The sequence below is a fragment of the Camelus ferus genome, chromosome 19 (assembly GCF_009834535.1).
Source record: "Camelus ferus isolate YT-003-E chromosome 19, BCGSAC_Cfer_1.0, whole genome shotgun sequence".
In the NCBI taxonomy this organism is placed as follows: domain Eukaryota; kingdom Metazoa; phylum Chordata; class Mammalia; order Artiodactyla; family Camelidae; genus Camelus; species Camelus ferus.
Window position 1 is genome coordinate 29,629,694 of NC_045714.1, and position 24,505 is coordinate 29,654,198.

Below are 24,505 nucleotides of genomic sequence, written 5' to 3' on the forward strand. Positions count from 1 at the left end.
AGAAGAGGTAATTTTTTCCCAATGCCATCTCATCTTGAAGAGTTCTGCAAGGGGGCTGGTCTGAGGATGAGCCAAACTGTGACATCTTCTGAGGTGTGCACATTTGAGAGTCAGTAAACTGGAGATCTGGCAATGGAATCCATCTCTGCAGAACGACCCTTGCTCATACGACAGCATGGTGGCCCTGGTTTGAGTACACGCAGAGTCTTACCTCTGGCATGTGAGAGATCCTGAAAGGCTCTAGACACAGGTCCTATGTCCTGTATGCACATAGGACATAGGACAGCTGCACTGAGAGCCTGGAAAGCATTTTGCCTCCGCCAAAAGTGGGCAAAGCTCCAAGGATCACATTGTGAACATGGCCATTGCATGGGTAAGGGTGCCCAGCGGAGACAATGGGCAGGGTGAGTTCTTCTGTGTATAAGTATCCAAAGACATCTTGAGGCTAGAGGGATACTTGAAATAGGTACCAAGAGGTGCTCTGGCCAGAGCCCTGCTGTTATTCAGAAAAATAATTATTCCATGGATACTTGATAATCTTGGAAAACTTACAGTGTAAGGTCAGGTGGTGGTTACCATTTGGTGGGGAGATAACTGAGGAAGCTTGCTGGGGCACTGGAAATTATTTCTATATGAGTGGTGATTCTGTGTGTGTGTATCTATAAATTTATCAAGACATACACCTAAGATTTACTCACTATATTTGATATAAATTATACCTTAATAAAAAGTAAAATTAAAGAAAGAAGAACAGTTATTATTCCTTCATATTTTGGATATCATCAAATTTTGCCAGTTGATTATAATCTTTCTTATATGATCTAGCCTTGTTTTTTTTAAAAAAAAATATGATATAAAAAAGTTATTCAAAATGATTCTTATTAATAAACTAATTCCAGAAGTGTGCTTCCTGCAGTCGATTTACAAATGTAGATGGAAACCAATGTTGTTTTTCCCTGCTAGAGTGCTTCGTTTCATTTCTCTAAGGTCCTTATCTTTGTGCCCCGGAAACACTCATTTAAATGCAGGTGTGAGGCTGCATAAGCTTCTTAGCCGTGACTCAGAGTGCTGACGGGCCCCTCTTTATGATTTTTCCAGACAGAGAAGAATGGTTCAGCATGTTAAGTAGCTACAAATGGTATAATTCCGCCGTAAACGGTTGCTCCACATGATTGCCTACTGCCACTAAATTTATCTCCCTTAAATGTCATGCTAATACACGGGAATTTTGTTTCTCCTACTGCCACCTTAGTTAGATAAAGGAGGATCCAAAGTTCAAGACACAAAATTGAAAAATCTCCTTGAAAGCATTTCGAGGTTACTACGAGGTATGCAGAAGGAAATGAAGGAGATTTACAAATGATATTCCAGGAAGCTCAAGAATCAAAGGGATGTTCTTTGCTTGAAGGAAGTATGAAGATTCCAGAGTTCTCTCAACAGTTCATTAGTTATCGCATGAGACATACTAAAGATCATATGTTCATTCCATGGCGAGTCTCCTGGGCTGGGTATGTCGGGTCATGTTCCCTAGAAGCAGAGCCTAAGATGGGGAATCTTAAACCGGTGAACTTCTATGGAGACTCTTGGGGAAAACATATAAGGAAGTAAGAGAAGCAAGACAGAGAAGGGGAAGCAGGTGGGCAAGGATGTGATTTTATCTGGTGACAAGTCTTAGCCTGATTCTAGAGGGAGTTCTGGAGTATGCATGGTACCACAGTGTTGTCCCAACTTGGGCTGAGATGGCTGACCTTTGATACTACTCTGAGTCAGTCACTGGCTACAGGCCACCACTGGGTACAGGGTATTACCTCCCATGCACTTCCAGGCAAGGCAGCTCCAGTCAGCCGAGGGCAATTTGCAGAAGAAGTGGGTGGCTATGAGTTATTGGCAGCCAACACACATAGCATCTGGGGGATAGAGGCACTGCCTTAGAAAAGGGATGGGGTGGAGCACCAGATACATTTCCATTGGGCTTAACCTATGATGAAATGTCTGTCAAACTTTTTCATCTCAGCTTTCTGCAGTGTCCTGGTAAATGTTTAAACACCAGCTCTGGGGTTGGGGTTGGGATTGGGGGAGAGGAGCCCTGATTTACAGTCCATTTCTGGTATATAAATTCTCCCAGCATGACCAGTTCTGACCTGTCAGCATGACTCACTAAATGTGGAGTTGGGAAGAAATGAGCAGAATCAGCTCATGGAAGCTGGTAGGAGTTGATACCAGCACAACACTGGCTTACAGCGTCCACACTTTCCTTCCTATCCTGGCAAATCAAGATTCATTGTTGACATCACTGAACGGTAGCTGAGATACAGAAGTTTGGAGCAGTCCAGATCTCTCTAGTCCAAACTTCTGAGTTCAGAGGCGAACTACTCAGCCATTCTGTGCAGGCGGTATGGCAGAGCAGACCTAGAATGACCCACCATCCTGGTTTGCCTGGGACTATCTCAGTTTGGGCACTGAAATCCCTTCCTGCACCCAGGGTAACTCCTCAATCCTAGACAGGCCCACCTAGATGGTAGGTCACTCTAGCAGATCCCATTAAGTGCTACACATTGTAACATTTTTTTCTTCCTGATTGCCCATAGTAATTGTTGTCTGTATCATATAGCTCTATTCCACTGACAAACTTCATCGCATGTTCACCTTGAACTCAGGATATCCAAAATCAAACCAGTTCTTTTTCTCCCCAGACTTATAATCATTTCTGAACCACTCAAGCAAGATTTTGAGAGTCATCATATGTTCATCTCTTATCTTCACCTTCCATATTCAACTTGTCACCAAGTCACATCTGCAAATAGCCATTGGCCAGAACTAGTCCCAGGGCTCCAATTTAACTGCAAGGATCACTGGGAAATACAGGGAAGCAAATGGAACACTTAGTCAGTGTCAGCCACATGAATTTGTATTATGGGTCACGCCCTTCATTAGACACTGGGGTACAGATGTGAAAAAGACAGGTAGGATCTCTGCCCTCAGTGAGTATACAGTCTTCCACGGTAGACCCCCCAAAACCTTCTAAAATGCAGGTTATTTATATAAATTTTCTGCTTAAAACTCATAAATTGTTCCTCATTATTGGTGCAGAAAAGCCCCAACTCCTTAGTATGGCATTTAAGATTCTCCTTGATCATGACCTACTTCCTGCTTAGGCTAATTTCTCACCACTTTCCCATAGGCATCCCAAGTTCTGGCCATTCAGGAAGTGTTTGAAGTTCCTTATGACATGTTAATGTCCACCTCCATGCCTTTGAACATACACTTCCCACTGCCTGAGATGCTACCTACAGCCACGTGTTAGACATCCTTGAAGTTCTGCCTTGAAGATCTCCTGCCTGAAGCTGTTTGTGACTTATGTCAACAGAGTTGACTTCTAACTGTAGTTCAACCATTTGTTTTCCTATAATTTGTGCTCAGTAAACTATGAGCCCCTTGAGAGCCTAAATGCCCTTTGATTAAAATCTCACATCATTTATGATCGTGCCTGGCACATAGTAGGCACCAAATAAATCAGTATTCAAGTGTATTTAGTTGCCACTGCCTTCTATTTATCTTACATTGCTTCCCCTGAAGAAATTTCACACAATCAGAAAGCATATTTTTCACACATATTTAGAGTGGGTACTTAGCAAAATGCTAAGATGGTCCTACAGGAATGTTGAACACTGGAAAGAAAATCCTAGAAAGGAGACAGTAGAGCAAGAAGTCAATGCTACACACCTCAGACAGAACTGAGAAACCCTTCAAAAATATTTTGAGAATGTTGTGGTCATTGTATATACCAGGAGGGCCAATTTACACAATTTTATGAAGTGAAGTTCAGACTCCCTGAACTTTCTTCTCTTAGAACAGTAATATATTATTTCTTTAGGAATATAATTTTAAAGTTGGGGTTGTATTAACCACGTCTTTTTATTTTCTGCTTTTCTGATGCTTTGACATTCAGGGGCCTTGCTGACACTGGAGGGACTGCCCCTTCCAGGACTAACTAATTCCTAGAGTAGTAAACAAGTCATGCTAGAGGTTCATATGGACACTAACCAGTCAAGCCCCCGATCCTCATCCTGACTTCCTCTGTTGGACTTTTATACTCCCTGCCCTAGGCACCCAGGGCCAGCTCTTACACCCCAGAGCCCACTGAAATTATTCAGACGAGTCAATCCTCAGCCTATTTACCCTGCCCTGCCAATTCCTTCCAGTGGAAACCACAATAAAGGCTCTTGTCCACATTTTCCCTTCACTCTTTCTACCCTGGTGCTTCCCCATATGGCCCTCTCTGGCATGGTTTGCCCCTCCTCTGGGGAGCTGTGAATATCAAACTATTTTTTCAAAGGCCGTTATCTCCCGATCTGTTGGTCTCATCTTACCTAATAATAATAAAACTTACATTTTAAAACAGGGGTGGTATTGTCTTCCATGGGCCAGAGCGTAGGATTTATTGAAAAGCTTGCAGAAACAGAAATCTAGGATTCTAGTCCCCCATCAAAAAGATACAGGCACGACACAAGAGGTAGACTGTTTGCAAAGTGGCTGCCATGATTCTGCTCTCTGGAACAATACCCTTGCTGATTCCTGCTGACAGTGACTCTGGGTTTGGCCAATGGGACAACAGTAAATGTGATGCCAGCAGAGGTTTTAAAATTTTCTGCCCATTGGTATGACCCTCCCTTGCTGCTGGGAACCCTTCTGTTCCCATCTAAACAAGCTCAAGCCAGCCCACTGGAGGATCAGACTTCTTGAAGAGAGGTCTCAGCTATCCCAGCTGAGACCCCAGACATGTAAATGAGGCCATCCTTGGCTGTCAAGCTGCTACTTGGAGTTACCTCCAACCAGATCTGCCTGGTCAACCCACAGAATAGTGAGAGATAATAAACTTTTATTGTCCCATTCTGTTCCATGCAGCTGAGGAGACTGCCTTCCAGAGCATTACTAAATATATTGTCATATTATCAACTGGAAAAACTTCATATAATTCTAGAGAACTCAAGATATTGGCCAGCTGGATTCCTCTATGGTTGCTTAATTCTTTGTTATAAGAGAAAAATGAAGAGATCATAGTTCAAACATTCTTGGAATTTTGTAAAAAAAAATCCATCATATTTTAAAATATCATTTGATGTCATATCCTTAGAACAGAATCATGGACAAATTCAAGGAACTACTGTTGATTGTCCATTTGCTTCTATACTTACAATTAACAAGAAACAATTAATTATATATTTGCACATTGAGAAATCAAGATGTATCAGGCAGGAATTATCATATTAATGCCTTGTAACAAACTGCCCCAACACAACAAAGGTTTAAAACAATAGGCAGCTAATTAGCTTACACTTCTGTGGGTTGGTTGTGTGGTTCTGCTGGTCCTGACTATGCATGCTCACACGCATGTGGATGTGCTGTTGGCTGAGACAACTGTGAGCATCAGCTTTGCTCCATGTGTTTCCTCTTCTAGCAGGTTAGCCTAGGCATGTCCTTCTTATGCTGCCAGAGAGCAATGCTAAGAACAAGCCCAAATGCACTGTAAATTCGGGTTTCAGTGAATTTCACATTTGCCAACATTTCACTTGCCACTGTGAATCACATTATTAAGCTCAAAGTCAGAGTAGAAGGCAATTATAAAGTCACATGTCAAAGAGCATGGCTACAGGGGATGGAGTTAGACAAGGGCTGGGGCCATGATGCAATCAGTCTTCCAACATAGTAAAGAGCAGCAAGTATACCTAAAAAAATAATAGGTGCTCTGAAAACAAGCTAGATTAACATTTATCATCTGTCATAATGCTTGGGAATGCAGACGTATGTTTATTAAATTATTTCCATTGAACTAATATTTATCCCTATCAAGAAACATTGTGACTGCTATAGGAAATATCCTCAGGTCTGCGTATGATTTTCCATTTTATTCTTGATCTACTCACTTGTGATTATATATCAGAGCCTTAAAGAAGAGTTTGAATCATTGCTTCAAGCTACACTGGAAGATGCTATGAAACAGTGTGATTTATTTCTCAGGAATCCAGGTCATGGTTGATTTCTTTTTTGATGGTAATGGTCAAAGAAGAAAAGTGTAGTGTTTAAAAAAATAGAACTCAGAGAAATAACTGAGGAACAAAGAAAGGCTACTTCCCCTAAAAATTTAATCTAATTTTTATACTCTGAATGGCCCTTTAAATGGAACAGTCTTTGCATAGAACTTTCTACCTGTAACATATTTATTCCTTATACAAATAATGAGATGTGTTCTCCATCATAACTTCTAATTATGGCCCTTGTGGCCAATCAACATATCCTTTGTATTCCATTTCTGTTTTAGGAGAAGTTATTTCTTATTAATTAATTTTTATGGGTCAATATCTTTGTTCCTTTCACTCACAGTGCATCAGCAGATCAAAGACTATTCAGTTCTGACCATCTATAACCTTCACACCCTGAAATATTGTTTTAATCGCCCTGGAGAGAAAAATTTATTATATGGAAGTGACTGTCTCATGTATGTTCATTCAGTAAAAATATGTACCAAGCACTAGCCTGGCATCTGGAGAACACATGCACAGTGTTTGTACTGTCCTTGCCCTCACTAAGATATTAATCAATGAAGACAAAGAAATGAGTACAGCAAAGGTAAATTACAAAGGCTTACAAAGGTTAAGATTATAGTTACTTGTTAGTAAGTTTTTATTAGAATAGAGATGGAAGAGATCTCTGTGGCTTCAAGGATCAGGTTTGTTAGTTGCTGGAGCAAATTTTTAAGACATGTTCACAAAGGGGGACACCCCACAGCCCACACTGCTTGGACTCAGTTGTAATGAGAATCTGGTATACATAAAAGCATATGCTTAGTCTAGCAGGCTGGAAGTGCCACAGAATTAATGTCCCCTGGAAACAAGTCCTCAACCAATGACTAAAGGAAGTTGGTGGATACATACCCCAGCTCTCTTGCATCTTGGGTGGGAAAACCTGAGGTTTGTATTCAATCCTGTCTTCCAGTTTCCAGTGGGATAGACTCTGGTTGCCTACAGCAGTTAATAGCTTAATAACACATCCATTATTACTACTTTCCTTCCCTGTCTCACTGCCTCACACCTCCAGTGCTATTTCCTGGGAATGTCTTCAAAACAAACTATTTGCATCCCAGTTCTTGACTTAGGACCTGCCTCTGGCCAACTCAAACTAAGATATCTCCTACCATTAACTGTTTCATGGCAAAAAATAATTAAGAACATAAATATTTATTCCTATTTTCTAATGACTCTGAAATTCTAAGATTTGAAGATTCCCTAGCCTTAACCTTAGCAGTTTAAATAAGATTGCTCTTTGGCTCTTGATTCCTTCTTGTTTGCTGTGTAAACTGATTTCTGTGAACTTTTGAGATCTAATCTATATGCTTCAGATACGAATCAGACATTAAAAACAAAGTCTTACAGAAGCAACCTAGATGTCCACTGAAATGATTGGAGAAAAAAGTTGTGTATACACACACACACACACATATATATATACCACAATATATACATACAATGGAATATTACTCAGCTATAAAAAAGAACTAAATAATGCCATTTGCATCAACATGGATGGACCTGGAGATTGTCATACTAAGTGGAGTAATCCAGAAAGAGAAAGAAAAATACCATATGATATCACTTACATCTGGAATTTAAAAATAAAAAGGACACAAATGAACTCATTTACAAAACAGAAACAGACTCACAGACATAGAAAACAAACTGATGGTTACCAGGGGGAAAAAGGAGTGGGGAAGGATAAATTGGGAGTTCAAGATTTACAGATACTATTATATATAAAATAGATAGACAAGAAGGTCCTACTGCATAGCACAGGGAACTACATTCAATACCTTGTAATAGCCTATGATGAAAAAGAATATGAAAAGGAATGTACATATATGTATAACTGAATCACTATGCTGTACACCAGACACTAACACAGCATTGTAAATCAGCTATAGTTCAATAAAAATAAATGAGTAAATAAATAAAAATGGCAAAAATTAAAAATAAAATAAAATTCTAAAAAGATCTACATGTATCTTATTCCTCTTTTGCCCATAAACTGATGTTCATCAATTACACACTGCCGAATGTAAATGCTCAATTACCCTGAAATCACAGGCTTAAAGACGAATGGAATTCTTGGCTTTTTGTTTTGTTTTCATTTGATCATGCCCTGAAAGTCATGACAGAAAGTATCGCTGTAATTACCCATTGTTGATACTCCAGACTTCTGCTGAGCAAGAAACAACGAACAAAATTAAAAAAAAAAAAACAAACAAACAACTCATTATGCCCTTGGGAGCTTACAGTACAGCTTGATTAGCAGAGGTCAAAGTGAAACTCAAAGTGAAACCATTTAGAACTTGACTTTCCACAGAGGGGTCAGAAGGATCATGCAGCCAGGAATTCATACTCATGAATTAGGATGTGATTAACTGGGAACTCTTGCCTTTACTGATAGAAGTGTAAATTGGTACAACCACTTTGGAAAACAGATGTGTACATGAAGAGCCATGAATATATTGTTTTAAAATAGAAAATATATCTACTTAAGAACAGCCCAAATGTCCAGTAATTTAGAAAGATATACAAAATTCGCAGTAGTTTCAAGAGAACTTTTAAAGACATCCTAGAGACATACATAGAGATTGGCCCTTCCTTGAGAAACATACTCCAATGTGTCTCATTGTTCTTTGCATGAAACTCAAATTCCGACTGAGATTTCCAAAGTTCTGCATGACCTGGTGTCTATGTACTGCTCCAGACTCTGCTCAGCCCATTCTCTTTTTCATAACCTGTATCTTTGCCTCACAGGACTTCTTGTGGTTTCTCCAGAATCCCAGGATTGCTTGCACCTTTAGACCTCTTATATGAATGGACCTTCTTGATGTGCTCTGTCCCCTGATCTCTGTCGGGGCAGCTCATCTTTTCATAAATATCCCAGCTTCAGTGTTTCCTCCTCAAAGAGTCCTTGACCAACAACTCAAAAAAAAAAAAAAATCCATCTTGTTACTCCAGCAGGTATCTAGCTTTAATTTCTTCATATCATTTTTCTTTTTATTCATTTACTGGTTTATTGTTGGGTTTCTCCCATGAAAATGTCAGCTCCATGAGATCAGGGGTCTTACCTGTCGCGTCTGCAGTGCCCAGCATAGTGCCCAGCATAGTGTCCAGAACAAAACAGGTACTCAGTGAATATGTGTCTACTGAATGGGGAAGTGAACAAATGAATCAGCTTGTGCTTACTCTGTAGATGGCTCCATATATGTGCCTATATCTGTACACATATGTACCCACCTGTATAAACGCATATATCCATGTATATTTAAACATCATGGTAGGAATTGGCATTCCTTTCTCAGCAGGTATGCCTCCCCTACTATGTATAAGCCATGGATTTAGAATGGAATTGACCCACCTATAGTTGCAAAGGGGTGCCCACACTGGCTTAAAGCTAACCTTATCATCTGGCCATAATTTTTTTGATTCAGTGATGGGCATATAACCCAGAACTTTGTGATTTTGTTCAGTGTTTAAGGAAGAGAATTCTATTCTGACCTATTCTGACCCTGTGTGACCAAGGCAGCATCTCGTTCTAGTTTTTGCTGATGTCAAAGTGACCACCAAGAGGAGAGTCTGCCTGCAGCCGACATTCCAGAAGACAGAGGGAAGAGAAGGTAACTGACTGGACTCAATGACCTGATTGATCTGCTGGATCAAACCCGAAGCCCGAGCACTGGGCTTTCCAGTTACAGGAGGCAACAAATTCTTTCACTGCTCAAGCCAGTATGAGCTGGATTTTCTGTTACTTGCAAATAAAAAATTATACTTGATGCTGGAACTAAATTCAAATTACCATTAGCACTTAGAGGATATTTCCTTCCAGTAATTTTTAATGGTGTTAAAAGGTAAGATAATTGTGACCAGAATGCATGCATACTTTTGTGTATTACTTTTTTCTACTTATCCTTACAGCATAAGCACTTGTTTTCATGCTGACATTTATTTTCACAACCATAATCTTATTGGTTATGTAACTATCCTTTGCATGTACTGTGACTTAATCATTTGTCCTTTTTCAGACACATAGGGTATTATTACTCTTCCCATGCTTTGATTAATTTCTTTAATACTTACTTCCAGAAATTTAATTACTAGGCCAAAATGTATGGAAATTGCTTTATCTCTTGAAACACAACTGTCAACTTGTTTTTTTAAAATGATTTAAATATTTTAAATATCATCAGTATGCTGCCTCTATTAGACTATCACAATTTTACTTTTTACGAAAATTTAAATGGAGCTATAATGGATTTCTTGTCATGTTTTAATCTGCATTTCTCTGACACGAGTGCACTTGGATGATTTCTGATATGTATTTTACTATTGATATTTATTCTTTAGGGAACTCTCTGGCACTTTGTAGTTGGAATTTATAGTCAGCTTTTCAGGCTCACTCTGGCAGATGCTGTCAGTGTCCTTGCGGTATCTTCTAGGTTCTCAGCACTCCTATATACTCAGACCAGCGACTTTCACAGCAAACAACTCAAGCTGTCTGCTTAAGAGCTTTATTTCTGGTGCCCACTAGCATGAGTAGGAAGTGGCTGAGCGAAACGCCCTCCCTCACAAACCAGAAGCATCCATCATCCAAAGACTGACAGGAGTTGGTGTATAAATACCCCAGCTCCCTTTCCTCTCATGTGAGTAACAGTAAGGCCAGGTTTTTACGTTCTCATTCAGAGTATCCCAGTGGGATTAAGTTCCAGTCATCCACAGTGGTAATCTGCTTGATGACTCACATTATATTGGCTCCCTTCCCTTTCCTGCGTCACTCCCCACTCCTATATCTGTGCTTATTGACATCACCTTCAAAATAAATTCTGTACCCAAAACCTTCTTGCAGGCTCTGTCTCTAGGGAATCCAATTTAAGACGTACATCATATGAGAGTTACTACAGTATAATGACCTAGGCTTTAAAAAAACACTTACTGAAAATTTGAAATCATCCCTACTCTACATAAAAAAATACTTTTAAAATAAAGCATTTCACTCTTCTTTGAAAATAAACAGAAGTACTGTGTACAATGTACGTTGGCCTTTTAAAATTCTTAAAACGTTTTCAAGAAAAAGAAGTAAAAATAATCAAAGATTTGTTATGATTTTTAAATCAAAAAGAGTATTCGTTATACAGTGGCTTCTGGAGCTGGTTTTCGGCTGTGTGGGTCTTCTTAGAGCTTTTGATAAGTACAAATTTCTTTCTCCCTCAGCTTTAATCATCATGCTTTAAGGAAACCTTTTGAAATAAAGGCAGCATATGCTTCAATAACTAGGCCCTTTCATTAAATTTATCCTGTAAGAAAAGCCCACAGAGTAACTGAGTTTTGACCTCAGTTCAAATAGAACTTTGGCTAGAAAATTCTCAGAGGTAAAATACCAAGAATAATGGGAACTTTTCATATTTTAAAGTTTTCCAACAACCACAATACCGTTTTCCCAGCATGTATTTGGTTTGGGCTGTTTAAAGTTCACTTGGAGTTTAGATGGTGTTTTATAGATTTCATGAAGAGCCTGTTTTCCAAATACATATGACCTCCTCTTCTAAGGATTTATAACGTAAGAATAAATTCTTCTTTTAAAAGAAAGTTTGTTACTAAGACAATATCACAGGTATACACGCATGTTCTCTCCAAACACGGCACTTTAGAACTTCTAACTTCTTCAGCTATTTGAGGATGAGATCTGAAACTCAACTGATCATACATTCCCTTTAAAGTATAAATTTACTTCAAAGCTACAGCTTTGATTGCTAAGCCACAACTTCTAAATAGTGTCTTTTAAAAGTTTCTAACAACTTCAAATGGGCATTTCAAGCAGAGGAGAAGCAGGAGCCTCCTGCTAATAAAGATGACTGCTTAATCTATTTTAAATTAAAGTACCGTAAAATAGGTCCTGATGTATACCCATTTACGGGCATCACGATGTTCACTCAAAATATTTGGAATCTGGGAGGAAGATTTTGCCGTTACGGTTTAGCAAGATCTTTCACAAAGATCTTGATGTTACTGTAGACTATTCCATTTATGACCATCACATTCTCAGCCCTCAGGCTGTCTACAAGGGCAAAATGAAGTGGAGATTGGGATGTTGGCATAATTTAGGCTAAAAGCTGTTTATGTAATTGAATGAAAGATTTCAAGAGATGGGGAGACAAAGAAATCACCACCAACCTCTATCAGAGTCATTATTTTAACAGTCCTCCTCTTTTTACTGTAACTGCAATACTTTTCCAAAACTCTAATACTTATTTCCAGGTTTGGCCCATCCTACCTGGAGCTCAAGGTTAAGAATACACGGATCAAAAGGCTACTCTGGAAGTCCCTAGCACTTGAGGTGCTGAAAGGGCTACTCCTTTCCAATGTTTATGAGACCAATTTCCAGGTCAATATTGCATAATGGCCCCAAACACCAAATGCACCCTCACTGAGAAGAAACTAGGTGTGATCTAACCAAGTTATCCAGCTAAATGACACAGGGCCAGAATCGCAGGTTCTGTGTTTTATTCTTCTCCATCTGTCCTGGCAATTCTACATTAATTGTCTGTTACACAGCAATCTGAGGAATCTCAAAAGTGTACATGACACTAGCAAAACTGTAGCATCAACATATTCTTACGCTGGTAGGATCAAAGAAGGAGTCTTCTATACAGATGCTCTATTTTCTGAATGTGTGGTTTTTAAACATCGAAAATAATTTATACTCTCAAGAGAGCTCAAGCTAGGTAGCTGAGGTCCAGAAAACCTAAAACAGGCTTCAGTACCCTTAAGTACTATAGACAAACAGTCATGTATCCATAGCCACTACATTTATGCTACATCACTGGGAACATTCCAAGGAAGTTCAATAATGTCTATTTATTAAATTTAGTGCCATGATTACCAAGCAAGCAAAACAAAGCTAAAATATATTCTATGGAAACTCCAAGGGCTCAAAAGGTGTCCAATGGAAATGATACGTCTATGTGGTAATATTTAAATAAAAATCATCATTTCATTCATATTCACATGATTCCAAAGAAATGTTGTCTTTCACATTTCCAAGGGTAAATCACACATCATTGCATCATTTCTCAGCCCTGTCTGACTTCAGAGGTGCTGGGATATCTGTTGTCATGCTTATCAGAAACAAGCAATTTTTTGATGAAGTATGCACTTGATTCACAGGCTGAAAAACCAATGTAAATTGAGGTGCGTGGTTCACTCATTCATTTGATATATTAAGCAGACATTCTCTATATTTAATGATGTCTCCATCCACTGATGAGGCATAAGCTTCATCTCAAATGAATAAAACTCAAAACCAGACAGTGGTCTATTGTCAGGCAGTCAAATATACTCTGTAAAATTATAAACAGGTTAGGGACTTAAACTTAAAAATTTAAAAAGAAATGATTTAAAAATAGCTACATTATATTTTAATTATACAATTGATAGCAAATAAATAGTGAGATGAAACTCTTGAACCATTCAGGCTTTTTTTTTTTTTAATATATAAGTATTAATTGCGCATCTTATGGAACTAACCCAGTATTGGGACCCAGGACTGGTATGGTGGCTTCATTCAGTAAGGACCCAAGCCCCTTATAAAAATTTTTGCTCTGTCATCCTTAGCAATGACTTCCAGCTGCAAGTTTGCTTCATGGTCCAAAATGGCAGCTGGAGTTCTAATTTTCACATCTGTAGTACAGGCATCAAAAAAGAAAAAGGGAGGGAAGGAAAAGGGCAAACCCCAGCTGTCTATAACCTCTTGAAAAAAACTTTCCTTGAAGTTTATGTTTTTATTTACATCACATTGATCAGAAATTAGTCACATGACCAAACCGAATCATTTAGCTGATCACATTGCCACCGTGGATGTTACTGAAGGAAAAGGAGAGAAAGGATATTGGTTGAGCAGATAAACTGTATATTTTCTGGGTGCCCATTCAGACCCACTTTGTAGCCCTCCCCGCCCTGTTCTGGGCCCCCGGGGACAGATCTCAATCCACTGCATCAGTCAGCCATCACCCTCCGGCTTCTCGTTGAGTTTGGACAATGAGATACCCCAACAGGAGACTGAGAGTTAGAAGGAGGGAACTGATAAGGCTTTTAACCATCCTGCTCTCACTAAGGTCAGACTCCTTGTAGATGGGAACCAAATTATTTTTCAAATGAGTTTTAACTTGATTTGTCTTTTTCCCTTGATAGTGCTACACTACTCCCCCCCCACCACAACACACCATTTTAAAATAATCAATTACTTGCTTTCTAATTCTTAAGCAAACTTTTCAATTCATTGTATGAGTACAAGTCTTATTTGTTAATTCACAGAAGGATTGATCCAGAGGATAATTATTTACAAATTGGCTACTTTCCTACCCTGTGATTTAACATAATATGTGCACTCATTTTTAATTTTTTTTTTTTTTTGGCTGTCAGTCTCATAGGACTCTTTGGTTTATACATTACAAGCCATCAAGAAGGTGTAGTTTCACACAAGTGATGGAGGTAATAGCATTCATAGCCCTCAGCTTAGCCAGCAATATGCATCTCATAAAGGTGAGAGAGTGTTTAGTTCAAAAAGCCAGAACTCAGTGATGTACTTTTCCCATTTACAATCCATTCCAGTTAGTAAAAATAGTTTATTGCCCAAAATGTTACCAAAGGTAGTAATTCGAGATCAGAAGTATTCTCGAAATTACTTCATTTCAGGTATTACTAATGTTAAGATCACCCCCATGCAAAGCCACATTGCCTAATTGCTTAGACCTTCAAGAGGTTAGATTCAAATTGGGGTTACGCTTATAAAAAATGCTACCTATTTTTTTTTTGAAGAGCAATTTCCAGTCCACAGAGAGGTTGGTGTACTTTTGCCAAAAAGACTGCACACCATTCTGTTAGGCAGGCTGGCTTTGTGCAAATGACTGCGATGAGCAATGAGACTACCTTGGTTTCTACTTAAATATGCAACAAGAGGGAGAAATATTTCGATGAGCAAGGGACATTTAGTCTGCTTTTTGGCTCTTACGGAGACACTTGCCTCTCCTTTCCTGGAGTCCCAGGCACAGCCTGGCCACACTTCCTGTAACGCAGCTGCTCTCAAACGCGACTGCACATTTAGATCATTGGACAGCTTCTCAAATTCCCAGTCCAGCACCCCAGCCCAAGAACATCAAAATCCTAGACTGCTGCTGGACATTAGAATTTCTAAGGCACCCAAGGTGATGTCCATGTGCAGCCATGGTTGACAACCACTGCTGTAGGGAGACAAGGCTCAAGAAGTGAGTAGGCTGTGGATAAGAGTGGGTCTTAATCTCTGCTTCCCAAGCAGGTGGCCCTTAGGAACTTCAATATGAAGAAATGTGGTAGCAGGCTAAGAGCATACTGAGCAAAGACCCCTCCCACCCCTCCATCTTTCTTCACCCAAGAGAAGATCTGCTAGAAGGAAACAGGAAAGCAAGCTTAAGCAGACTTGGTTTCATCTCATGCCAGGGAGAATTTCTTGCTGCAAGAGTATCTCATTGACTTAGCTCTAGAATTAAAAGCGATGGGCTGAGAGTGGGGCTAGACTTATTGTTCATCTGTGTTGATTGTCATGTATGTTCTTAATTTCATAGAAAAAAATCTGTTAACTGTAGACTTGACTTTCTTTAAAGGATTTCTAGTCAATTGCATTGATGATCTCGATGTCGATTTGGTTAGGGTATAAAGCAGACTAATTCTATCAACTACCCTCTCTTATTGCATCTGTTAACGGAAGTTAATCCTCATGCACATTGAGGCATCAAGGCAAATTTACTGAACACAAGTGAGGAAAGGTAATAAAGAGAAGAAAAAAAGGAAAAAAAAAAACACTTCTACTTTCATTGACAGAATTAAACCATGGCACTCATTTCAACGTCACCTATCTAGACAGGATAGAAAGTGTTTTTGGGCATCTACTTGAAATGTCAAACCCTGTTAGATTTCAAGTCTCCAATGCTTGGGGCCTGACATCCACTTGAGCTAACTAAGAGAATGTTTTCAAGCTACTTATGTCCCAAGTGTCTTAGAAGTACAGACTAAGAATAAGGGCCCTAGAATTATACATCATCCCTCTGTTCAAATTGCAAATCTCATTTACATGAGTTATAATTATATTATGTCCTAAGTTAAAGATACAGAATTTTACAATGGGAAATATAAATCTAGTTCCATTCCTCTAGACTGGACGATACATCCACACATCACAACAGGAGGGTAAACTATACACAGATGGATGCCCAAGTGAAAGGTACGTGAGTGTGCAATTTCCACTATTAGTGTTCAGCAATCTACCTGGAACATCCTTGACAAATCCCAGGGATCTCTCCATGGCTATTTCCCCATCACCCGCCCTCTTACACAGGACTCTGCTTTTGTCTTCCACAACTCGATTAAGTAATACATTCCCCTCTTGAATGGTTTAACTCCACTGACTAGAATGCCCTTTCTTGTGACAAACCCAAATTACCCTCCTGAGAATTTATGCTTATTGTCTTTCCTAATGAACATGGAGAAAAGCTCACAGTGCCACCTGTTTATAATTATAATGTGTTTATACAAGATTATTCTGTGGCTTAGGGAAGATTTTTTTTGGTAGAATCTCAAATGGCACATACATCATCTGGATAAAATATACACATAAGGCCAAAGATTGAATGGGAAAAGTGTATGATTATAGTAGACAAAGCAGAGTGGTTGGTTATGGGCGATCTGGTTTTTTAATTTATATTCATAGTCGGTCGATGTGCTGAGTGGCCCATCTTTGCACGACCAAAGATCTGTCTAGTAATAACTGAAATATCTAGGTTAATGTTAGGATTAGAAAATTCTCTGAGTTAGTGTCATTTGGATGTCCCTCAGCTTCCCTCAACCTGTCTCTGCGACCGAATTCCATCTCTTTTCTCCCAGTTTCATCATTTTGCTTTTCTCAAATTCCAACAAGTTCTACCTAGTCACTAATATTAAGCAACAGGACTAGATTAAGACACGAATAAAGGGAATTGTGGAGCACTGCACACAGTGAAAAATCTTTCTAATGTACAAAATGCCCTAGGGTGTAGAAAATACTTGTCTGGCTACTTTGAAAAATATTATATATGGGAGAAAAATTTCGTCAATGCCGCTTAAGAAAATGACCTATATGAGGCCCTACCAAAAGGAAAAATAGGGGAGATTTTGCTATGAAACTGGCTTTTTTTTTTTAAGAGTTGGCATTTGAAGGGGGAAATTCCAATTTGCTGGAGAGTTTCCTTAAATGGAATGGTACATGTCCTAGTAATTTCACATGAATTAGACCCTGCCATATGCTGAATCGGAATTTAGCTTCTGAGCTAATGTAGAAAAACAACAGATAATATCAATATTGTCAAATAGGAACTCAGAAGCTGGGCAGTAGCTTTACTGAATGTTCACAGCACTTTATTGAGGTCTGACTTAGAGTCAGAAAATGCACCTCTTGAGCAGACAGATCGGTGTGATTTGGCAATTGTGTATGACCATGCCATCAGAACCCAGACCAAGGTATAAAGCATTTCATCCTTCCAGAAAATTCTCCTCTTGTTCTTTTCCAATCAGTCCTCCTGCACTCCGGTGTCAACTATGCTATTTCAGTTCCTACCACCCTTGAGAATTTTGCCTGTCTTTGAACTTAACATAAATGGAATTGTGGAATTTGTTCTCTATTGTATCTCTTCAACTGTCTTGGAAAATACATTTTTGAGATTCATTCATTTTGTTGAATGTATCAGTAATTCATTCCTATTTATAGCTGAGCAGTCTTCTGATATATGACCTACAACAATTTGTTTATTCATTCACCAGGCGATGGACATTTGTTTTGTTCTGTTTTGTTTTCCTTTTTGAGGTTATTATGAATAAAGGTGCTATGAACAGCCTTTTACAGGTCATTATGGAGAGACATGTTTATCTCTTTTGTGTAAATAACCCACAAGTGGAATTACTCTATCAAAGGGAAGGCAGATATATACTGAACTTCACTAGAAACTGCCAAAAACTTTTCCAAAGTAGTTGAACCATTTTACGCCACCACTGAATAAGAATTCAGTTATTCTACACTCTTGTTAACACTTGTTAATATTTTTTAAAAATTTTAGCCCTTTTAGTGAGTACATAGTGGTAGAATAGGTTTTGGGGGGTTAACAAATGATTTTATTAAAGCTTCTATTTTTTTTTCTAGATTCATTTGTTTAAATTTTTCTTTACTTGGTTTTTTGAATTTTAAATCATTTCCACACTCCAAATGCTATCAACAGTTATAGAAAAGAATAAAAGATTAGGAAAAAAACACTTCACTGTGTGTATGTACATATATTGGATACAGGAACATGGGAGAATGCTTACATATATATAAATCTGTTGTTATTATTATTTTTTTAAATAAAGAGCCTTCAAGGGCTGAGAAGTTTGTGAATCTTAAAACAAGACCTCTGGAAAAACAAAGTCTTACTTTATTTCAAGAAGTTATTCCACCTTGAACTTGGAGCTGTGCTGACATCAATTACTGACACTGGCTAACTGAAATTTTTGGCATTCCACTAAAACTTCAATAGCAAATCTAAACAGTGAGAAACTGTATCTAAATCCTGCTTTACAAGAGCAGAAACCAAAAGGAACTCTGAAATTGCCTTTTTCACACTTGTAAAGAGTGTGCCTTTTCAATTTTGTGGTTACTGTGTCACGAGACACTAGAAAATGCATGCAGGTGATACAATCACCCTGGACCCTGATACGTGATATTTATCTGTGGACTTCACTTGGGCATTTGAGACAAAACTCAGCCCCAATTCGTAGGATGCAGTTAAGGATGTCAATCGGACTGTTTCCAGGGGTCATCAACTCTGTGAATGTGCAGCTCAGGAATAACTGTCGTTTGGACACACGCTCCTTGCTCGCCAACCCAAGATTATTCTGAATCCTCAATAACTCCCCAAGGTGATTAACACATAATCACTATGAAATCAGCGTGAAAATGATTTTCCATCTATAAAACCTACAGCCCAGATGGGGAGTTGGGAGCGCAGGACCAGATGTTAAATGTCTGCTGCCTGGGGGTGGCAATGTGGGTAGTGGCCCTGGCATCTGGCCCTGGGCTTGGAATTTAATCCACCACACGTATCTGGAGCAAATATCCACTATGGAGTTGTGTGTGTGTGTGTTCGTAGGGGGTGCTCGGTTTCACATTTCTTTGCTCATGAACTTTTTCAATCTAGAAAAAAGGCAGAGGCAGAAATGTAAGTACAATCTCAGGGAAGTCCAATCCATTGTGTTCTAGTAGGCATCCTGTTGTTTGTAAGTGCAGGGCGGCTACTAGATAGGAAATGTGTAGGGACAGCTCAAATTGAAATGCCGACCAAATTTCCCAGATGTTTATCAGGTATTGATTGCTCTCCCCATCCTTCCTTCCCCCGTCTCTCCCATCCATCCACACCCCTACAAATCTAGCAAGGATCAGTGGGACACCAAGGGCCAAAGGATGTCCATTCAGAGAATTAATAGAAACTGAATTAGGGAAATGGAATTTCAAGGTCTTCTCTACCCAGTAATCCAAGGAAGAAATCAACTTTAAATCTGGGTCATGCAGGTGCCAAATTAACCACAAAAGATAATAAAATACTTGGTAATCCACGTGGCAGGCACAGAGATCATTCAGGACAGTTGGTGCCTGTATTACCAGATGAGGGTCTTGGAATCTCCCACTCGAGCAAGTATTAACCCTGGGTTGTTTGATCATCGGAAGGAACTGGTGACCAGGGCAGGAGTCATGCCCTCTTAGAGAAGCAGCCCTTTACTAACTGGCATAAAAGCATTTCAATATTTTAATACTAAATTGAACATCATAGTCTTGTAAGCCTGGATCGAAAACTCAAATCTCAATTTAATTATAGCTTTTCAAGAATGCCAAGCCTTCTCTCTCAATTTGGGTCCCCCCTCCAGAAGAAGACCCTTTTACAGAAATCCTAAGTCATTCCCTTTTACAGAAAAATCTGAAGCCTGAGACAGGATTCTAGCATAAGCGGTTTATTCTGAAAATACTGGTGGAGGAACAGGGAAGAGGGAGGGGAAAGGAAGGGAGATGATGGAGGGTGTGGTGCCAGCAGTGACTGATGTGGACAATGGGGGCTTCATCACTAGGCACCCTCTGGGACCAGTGTAGCCACCCGGGGGATGGGTGTTTATCCACTAACTCCCACAGAGCACTGATGGCTGCTTCTGGGAGTACTCACTCCCCAGCACCCAACTGGACTGTCCATCAGAGAAAGGCCTCAGGCAACAACAGCCAGTTACAGGAGCTAGAAGACAGTGGGGACCATGGGACAGTAGGGTCACAGCCTCCAGAGAGAGTAGCTCTGTCATGCCTTCATAGGAAATGACCATAAAAAGCAAAGTCAAGTATCTATATTTCAGCTGAAGCCAAGAAGGAGCATCCACAAACACAAAAGCCACTTCTCATAAATTACAGTAGAAGTCTGAGGGTATTTACTCTCTTCATTGCTCTGACCTACCTGTGAAAAGACAGTAGATCTCTTTTAGTTTAAAGACTTGGTTTTGGAGTTTTGGTGACGGTCAACCAAAAGGTAACATTCTTACTCTTCAGTTACACTAAACTGAAAACCCACACTTGAGCAAGAGAGGAATTTATGAGCGATCTGTGGTGAAATGCAGTCACTAATAGTTTATGATATGACAATTCAGTTATTCCTGTTAATCATTGGAAAAGGCCAGGGGAAGAGAGGAAGAGATTAGCCCCAGACCCTATTCAAGGCAGAGTCTTATATCTGCTCTTTGTCCACCCCACTTGTCACTCCCTGTTACTCAATCTAAACTGGCAAACTAATGGGTGTATCTTTTAATCTGCTCCTGGTACAAGTGTCATCATTCAGAGAGAGAGAGAGAAAGAGAGAAATGAATGAACTGACAGCTTGGATTCTCCAACCACTTGACTACACGGAGTTGTTCTTTTAATTCATTATATGTTGTGAATTTCACATAAGTTGCGTGCACACACACACACATACACAAAACATAGAAAAAACTTAAAAGCAACATACTGGTTTACAGTTGGAGTCTAAGGATACACTCAAGGTACTGTGATGGACCAGAGAACGGAGGGAAGTTTGGGGAAGTGTGTGGGCTAGGGCTTATTTTATAATCAAAATCAAATGTTGTATAGTCTCTTTGCCATCTGGACTTTCCAATGGGTCCTGAACTATTCCTAAACTGCTTTTAATGACTAATTGGCTAAAAAAAAAAAAATAAGACTACATAAAAACAAGCACTTCAATTCCACTTGATCTATTCCAAACATAACAGTAGCCTTCATCCATTTACATGTGTTTAATTTGCCTCCTCATACCCTTTTTAATTTCTTTTGGTCTTCAAGAATTATGCCTTCCTTTTCCTCCCCACATCACTGAAAACCATTTACTAAGAAATGTTAAAATACTTCATTTTCTTGGAATCTACTATTTTGTCCGTGGTTACTTCTTCTTGATCAACATTCAGATCAAAACAGTTCAACTTGTTCTACTAATATTTCTTGAAACCCACCCGTGCCAGACATTGAATGAGATGTTGAACACACAGAGTTAGGCAATACCAGATACAACCACCGTTCTCACAGAATATAGAGTCTAGTGGCGAAGACTGTGGACACAAATAAATATAAATTTACAAATAGAAATAAGGGCTCTGAAGTACAGAGATTTAGTCCTACTGAATATGTACATATTAATATAGATAGATAGATAGATAGATAGATAGATAGATAGATAGATAGATGATAGATAGACAGACAGCTAGATCGATCAATCGATCGATCCTAGAGACAGGGGTCTCCAGCTCCTTCAAAATCATGATAAGGATTCTGGTCTTGATACTCAGAGCAGTGAAAACTATTGAAGGTTTCTAAACCTGGGGCTCACTCGATGTACCAGTTAATCTGAAAATACCACTTTTACTACAGTGTGGGGAGAAGGCTGGAGAGGAGACAAGTGGATGGTGGGGTTACCAACAAGGAAACCACTGCAAAACAGCAACTGACTAAGTGGGGACTAGTGAAAAAAGAGAAAAATCAATGCATCTAGGACATCCTGGGATGGATTCCAGATGTGATTCCAGTGTTCCTCGGAACACTGAGTGGGTTGGAATTGGGTTGAGGAGAAAGTATGAACGATGACTCCTAAATTCCCAGCTTGCCAAACTGGATGGATGGAGGTGACGCCATGTAAACAAGGAGGCAATGCTTTCATTGTGTATCTGACACGTGTCTGTGTGTACAAATGATTTCCTTAGAATCAGCCTTAGGTTTTATGAGGAATAACTGCCTGATCCAAATCTGTAATGCACAATTAGATCCTTTTTTGATAATATCCATATTTGAAGATGCTGTAGTTGTTTATTTAAAAAGAATGATTCTGGAGCTGGCCACAGGGCTTCAAAGAACACAAGAGCAAGTCATGAGCAGACAGAATGGGCACAGAAAACAAATTGCTTGACGCTTAGTAGCACAGAGGAACAATGAGCTGGCTTTATTACAAGTCTGGAGAAATGAGAAAGTTCTGGGAGGTGACAGCCTGCTGCTTCGGATTCTTCAGAGAAGAATGGAAGTTATTATTTTAGAAATAAATGTGTGCATTTGTTTTTTCCAGTGGGCCATTTCACCAGTAACTGTTAATTAATGCCAACCCTTGATTTCCAACCAAGAGGTGCAATTATAAACGTTCAGATACATATAGCAAACTATGCCATCTAGAAACAGCAGAGTGGAGGTAAGGAAGAGCCATTGGCACAAGATAATATTCAGAGAAGCACAGCTGAATTCAAAAGAACTCATTTACTGTGGCATAAAAAAATCCCTTATTTAGAAAATAAAAATGTGATTGTTGTCAGGAAGGTTTATGATATTAGTCATTTCCTACAAACATACAACTTGAATAAGAAGTAGACAGAACATAGCAATAGTGACGATGTTTATTAGAATATCATCAATGGCTCATTTCAGCCACAGATCTGAGATTTGTCACCTGTGTTCTGAATATACTTATTTTTATCACAAGGCTTGTTTAGGGGGTGATTGAGCTTTGATACATGGGTTGCATTCCATTACCTTTCCCCCAGATCTTAAGTGTATGGTGTGGGTTTCCATGGAGAAACAGAATGGCAACCTTGGCAATATAAGAATATTCTGAAATCATCGTGTGCTCTCAAAACACAGTTTAGGAACTAGTTTATGTATGTATCATATGTTAGCAAAATACTACTGAGGAATTCACTGGAATGCTTCTTTGACATCCATTAGAAATGATCGCTGGACCAGGACGTTATCTAGAGTTTGGAAGATGATGCAGACATAGTGAATAGATTCCACAGTGCTTTGCACTGGGTCAGGGAAGGGAAAAAAATCCATTTTCTCAATAACTTCAGGTAAAGCCACTACGTGGATTCTATGCCCAGTGGTCTGCTAGATTTTTTGCAATGACAATATACAAAGAACAAAATACTTAGACTTCTTTTTTAATGATTTTGCCACCTTAGATGAGTTACTTTTCCTTTTGAGCTTCAGTCTCTCTAGCTGTAAAAATGGTATGATCTGGAACTTCTCACAAAGACATTTTGAAGATTAAGTAGGATAATACATGAATACGTGCACAGTGTAGAAGAAATCCCCAATAATATGAGCTTCCCACTAGCACCTCTCACTCGGTGTGTCTTTAACATGTCTACCATTTTTGACCTCATGCATTCTTCCAAGGTTTTCTCATTTTGGCTGGAAATCTGAGCGTCTTCAATGATACTTCTTATTTACCTCCCACACCCAGCAAGTTTTAAAGTCTAGCCAATTTTTCAGTATCAGCGTTATTTGTATTTGTGCTTGCTTTCCTATCCCTACACCTACAACACTAGTACGAATCCTCCCTTTCTCTCCCCCTGACCATTGCATTTGTTTTCTAGCTGGTCTCTCCCAACACGAGCACACGCACAGTAAACTGGCCACGTTCAACTTCCACTGGCGCACTTCCCTGAGGCATGCCATAGTACCACTCAGAAACCTCCAATGGCTTCTCATTTCCAGCCAAGCAAGGCTGGCACCTAAAGCCTCCATGGTCTTGTCCTCAATTCACCTTCTAAAGCCTGATCTCCCATACTCGTCTCCCTAACCCAGGCTCTTCCTCAGCCAAACTGACCATCCCGTCCTTCCAAAAATGCCTTCTATTTTTCCCGATTCCATGACTTGGCTCAATCTCTTCTTCCACCTGGGTTGCCTTTCTTGTTTTCAGGGGATTCCTACTCACTCCAACTCAAATGCCACCTCTCTCATGAAGGCTTCCAAGAGACAAATGTTCATCCCCTTTTCCGACTCCATGGCAATATTTTTTTCCCTTATAATATTTTCCACATATGGTTTT

The 24,505-nt window shown here is 39.3% G+C and overlaps 1 protein-coding gene across 8 annotated transcripts in view; it reads right to left on the reverse strand.

Moving 5' to 3' along the window:
- The window catches only part of PLCB1 (phospholipase C beta 1), a 648,190-nt gene that overhangs the window by 265,909 nt on the left and 357,776 nt on the right, over window positions 1–24,505 (reverse strand). The window lies entirely within an intron of this gene.